Here is a 5,220-nt window from a genome sequence, read left to right as displayed (position 1 = left end):
ACTTCAGTCTTAACAATGACTTTTTGGATCTGACTCCAAAAGCAATGCCAACAAAAGCAAAAATAAATAAGGTGGGCTACAACAAACTAAAAAACTTCTCCACAGCAAAGGAAATCAACAAAATGAAAAGGCAACCTAGTAAGTGGGAAAAAATATTTTCAAACCACGTATCTAATAAAGCAGCTAATAATCAAAATATATAAGGAACGCATACAACTTACTAGGAGAAAGGCAATCCAATTTAAAAATGGAATCTGAATAGACATTCTTCCAAAGAAGACATACACATGGCCAAGAGGTAAGTGACAAGATGTTCAACATCACTAATCATCAGGGAGATGTAAATCTAAACCACAATGAGGTTAACGAACATGATTAATGAACCTCACGTTCGTTAGAAAGGTTATTATCAAAAAAGACAATAAAAAAGTGTTGGAGGAGACTTGGAGATAAGGGAACCCCTGTGCATTACTGAAGGGAATATGAACTGACACAGCCATTATGTAAACCTGTATAGAGGTTCCTCAAAAAATTAAAAATAGAACTACCATATGATCCAGCAATTTCACTTCTGGGTATTTATCTAAAGAAAATGAAAACAGTAACTCAAAAAGATATGTGTACCTCCATGTTCAAAGCAGCATTATTTGCAATGACGAAGATATGGAAACAATGTAAGTGTCCATCAATGGATAAAGATACACATACACACGCACAATATTATTCAGTCATTTTGAAAAGTATAAAATATTGCCATTTGCAACAACATAGATAGACTTTGAGGACATTATGCTAAGTGAAATAAGTCAGAGAAAGACAAATACCTTATGATCTCATTTATATGTGTAATCTAAAACAAAAAGCAAAACCAAGCTCACAGATAAAAGAGAACAGATTGATGGTTGTCAGAAGCAGGCAATGTTGGGTGGGGAAATGAGTCAAAAGGTACAAAGTTCTGGATATAAAATAAGTAAGTCATAGGGATGTAATATACAGCACAATGATTATAGTTAATAATATTGTATTGCAAAAAAAAAACTACTGCATATTTAAAAGTTGTTAAGAGAGTAGATCTCAAATGACCCCATTACAAGGGAAAAAATTGTAATTGTATGGTGACATGTTAACTAGACTTATTGTGGTAATCATTTTGCAATATACACTAATATAATTTTATATGTCAATTATGCCTCAGTTTAAAAAAAAGAAAAATAATTACTCTTTCTTAGGTAAAGGGGGGAAAAGGCAATGGATGAAAAATGACAACAAAAAAGAAAAAGCTGTGTCCCTTCTGATGTCATGTGATATAAGAAACTCAGATTTAAGTGTTGTTTTAGGCTTGCAGAATTTATCCTAATATACACAAAGTAACCCCATTCAAGAAGAAACTAAAAAGCCACTTTTATTAATGATTTTTGGAGATAAAGAAAACAATATATTTACATACATGTTTACAAACATTTGCATTAAATGATTTTTTCTTTCCTTTTAAAAGATTTTTTTCACTTGGAAAAGGATTAAAACATTATTTATCATAAGCAATGAAATCCAGCAACTTTACAAATGGTCATTTCTTCCCTTCACTCTTTTCCTTATATTCAGTACACTTAAGGGCTACCTAAATGAAGGACAATGAGCTCAAGCTGTATGACTAATGTTAAGACTGTTCTGTTAGGAGATAATACTAGTTATAAGAGCTAATTAAGAATATGAAACGCAGTGATTGCATACTTACAGGGTCCTATTTTCCTTGATGTATTTCAACGAAGGAAGAGGGAGAAACGGAAAAGGAGAGAGTGAGAGGGTAAAAGGTCAAGAAGGAGGTTGCTGCTGGTGGGGTGTTTTCTTTGGGGAGGACCATAAAAAAGCACCCAAACCACCACCTCCATGGGGGAACATGGCCAACACCATTCCTGCACGCACACATGGGGCTGCTGGGTATTATTATCTCCGGAGCTCCAGTCTTCATTAAAAAGTCACAGCTAGAGATATAAAAGAATGAACAGATTACCTACTACTAACAGCCGCAATTTTTGAGCTACTTGAAAAAGTTTCTCCCGGGTAAAAGTGGCCTCTTCAGGACTATAAAAGTAGGCCGTTGTTGTTTTTAATATACAGGGGGAAATACAATAAAGAGGAAATGCGGATGGACACAGATCAGTATCTTTCATCTTCATATCAGCATCTTTTTATCTTAGAGGCAATGTCTTTTTAAATGTGAGGAAATAATAAGCATTCTAGAATTAAACCAGTAATACTACTGAATTACTTGTGTCAATTAACTACAAGGGGGTAGAGAAACAGATAAATCTTGGCATTTAATGCTTTAGTTCCCAAACACATAAAAAACAACTGAAACATACAGTATCCTCTTTTCTAGAAATAACCAATTTAGTTTGTCTTCAATAGAGTTTAGATTTTTAAAAAAATATTTTGACTATTCATATTGCTTTTTGTCTTGTATTTTCCATTTATAAATCTCATTATCTTTATTTGAAAGACTATTATTCTTCAGTAAACATGACAAAATCCCCACGCTCAAAAATCTCAGTATTTCTATTTTGCTACACAACCCACCTGTTGCTTTCTTGAGGGTGTTCCTAGGCTGGTCTGCAAATGAGCACAAAACTTGATAAAGGTTTATTCTTTAAGAACATTAAGCGCTGCAAACTCTGTTACAAGAGAGGGAAAAAAAGTATATCCCCTTATCACAGTACTGTTCATCTTGAACAGAAAAGACTAAAATTTGGTGAAAATAACTCCACTTTCAAATATCTAGTTTTTTCTAAAATTATAGAGAAGGTAGTGGCAACGTACACACTTAAAAAGGGGGGAGAGAGGAGATAACAGGTTAGAAACGAATAAGAAAAGTAAAAGATTCTAACCAGAAAGTGTTTTGTTATCATATAGCATTGCAGTTACTATAAAATTTCCGCTAAAATTTTTTTTCTAACTCATTTTATATCAAGAGTAACTCCAATTATATATAAGTTGGTCACAGAAACCTGAAGTTATTATGGACAGACATTACTTCAGTTAAAGAGGTAAAATTTCAAGGAAAAACAAGGGAACATGTAGTTATAATATAAAAGCTATTATCACACACTGAACTTTTTAAGTAATAAACTAGTAATGATTTAAATACTGCATATTTACCTAAATTTCTATTATCTAAAAAATGTTTAATCTCCATTTTAAAAATAAGCATAAATGAAAGTGGAAATTTAAAACAACACTTCCTAATAATGCAGAATCTCTAAATTATATTTAAAATGTAAATCACAATCAAGTAATTTTGAATCTACTATTAATTCTAATGTAAATACCTGAGTGGAAACTGATATCCTTTAGATAAATCAATCACAAACTCCAGGCAAAACACCAGACCTAAATTTCAGCCTGTTTTGGTACTAACAGTTGGTTCAACTTTCCTCATTCAATAGCATAAACATTTAGTTAAAATTACTTTTGTTAACAGATAATAAACGTGAAGATTTTCAAACAGCAAGAAATGTAAATCAAGTACTGCAAGGTACAATATTTTCCTGACACAGAAACAATTACAAGAACCAGAAATTACAAAATTATCCCTGCCAACTACGGAGACAGTTTTAAAATAGAAATTTTAAAAATATTTTAACTGTTAAAGCATGCATCATTGTTTCATACAAGTTAATTGTCTCTGACAACTGTACCAAATAGAACTTTTAGGAATAGACTAATCCTGTATGATTAATCAAATTAACAAACATCCAGAAATAGAACATTGCTAAATACAAGTACTCAACATTAATGTAGACAGGGAGCACTTTTTAAACCTTAAAAAGGCAAGGTTGTACTTCAATACTTAGTACAGAGGTACTACATAAAGTGGCCTACTGGTGATGGTAAATACATAAACTTTTGAAAAGAGACAATTTTTCAAGCTTGTTTTATATCAATTTATCATGAGATTATTCACACCTAGCACAAGGAATCAACTTCTAGCAAAGACTTTAAAAAGATATTCCATATTTTTAATGTAATATTCCTTATAGAAAGTATTTAGTGCTCAGGAAAATCGGACACCCTTCTTGACAAATTTAAAAAATCATCTCTGATTCTTACTCCTGATTTTCAATCTACCATACAGAAATATTTGAAATACCAAAAGCCTTGATTGGATCTGATAATAAAATTAGGTAGCTGCTGGGATGTAACACATCTAAAAAGTAACTATATTAATTTTTTTGAAATAACAGAACTTATAGTTACAAATGAATAGTAACTTTAATAGACTATAAGCTTATTCCAATATACCACTGCAGAGATTCTGAGGAGAGGGCTTCCACTTTAGTCTGATGTGTCCCAGGAGAAAGTCAGACTTATTCCTTTGTAATTAACATGTTTTCCCCCAAGCCACATTATCCAATTTAACCACTCAGCTGACCTTTGAACATTTCTAACAGACAAATGCAAGCTCAAAGCTCAATAAATTCCCTGCCATATATTCAAAAGAACATGGTACCACAAGGCAACTACATTGAGGGAAAATATTCTGCATTCACTCTGGTATATGTGCTTAAAAAAATACAGATGTTTAAAGCTGTTACTTTACAATAAGGATAACTAAGTAAAATATAATCTTTAAATGTTTTGTTTGTCCTATAAGAAGATACTTGTGCATGCTAATCTTAGGATGCCCTATAAACAGAACCATCAACTTGGTTAAATTCATGCATAAACCAAATCAACAGAGAATACATTTCAGACATGCAACACAATTTTTACATGGGAAAAAAAGACTGATAATTAACATGTTCCTAAAATGAATACAAATTTTCCACATCATTTTAAAAAAACACATACAAATCAGTACTAACTTTTTTTAAAAAGGTATCAAAGAACTATAAAAGATATACTTACAATACACTGAATTTAATGTAGAGCTTATTCAATTAGACAACTCCGTATTTCTTAATCCTTAATAAGAGCACAAAAAGTTTTGACTTAATAAAGATCACAGAACAATCTCTGGGGAAATTAGCCACGAACTAAATTTACCCTTATAATCAATGTTAGGCAAGGCTAATCCTGGTTCCCAATTGTGAATAAGCAGGTCCTGATAAGAGATGAGAAAGTTGGATCCAAGCAGAAAATAATCTATAATTTTGGTGTATCAAATTCCATGTTAATTCAATTTCTAACAAAATAGATAACCCATTGTGTCCTTCTAAAGCA

General features: G+C 31.8%; 1 long non-coding RNA gene across 1 annotated transcript; it reads right to left on the bottom strand.

Moving 5' to 3' along the window:
* Positions 1-1,385: 1,385 nt before the first annotated feature.
* LOC140685748 (uncharacterized) lies at positions 1,386-4,891 on the bottom strand. Its single transcript, XR_012059129.1, has 2 exons — positions 2,578-4,891; positions 1,386-1,982 (listed from the first exon to the last, which is right to left on the bottom strand). It is a non-coding gene; the product is annotated as an uncharacterized lncRNA (long non-coding RNA).
* Between the last annotated feature and the right edge of the window lie 329 nt (positions 4,892-5,220).

This window comes from Vicugna pacos, chromosome 15 (assembly GCF_048564905.1).
Source record: "Vicugna pacos chromosome 15, VicPac4, whole genome shotgun sequence".
NCBI lineage: Eukaryota > Metazoa > Chordata > Mammalia > Artiodactyla > Camelidae > Vicugna > Vicugna pacos.
Note: the sequence above shows the minus strand (reverse complement) of the source record. Positions and strands in the feature narration are given on the sequence as shown.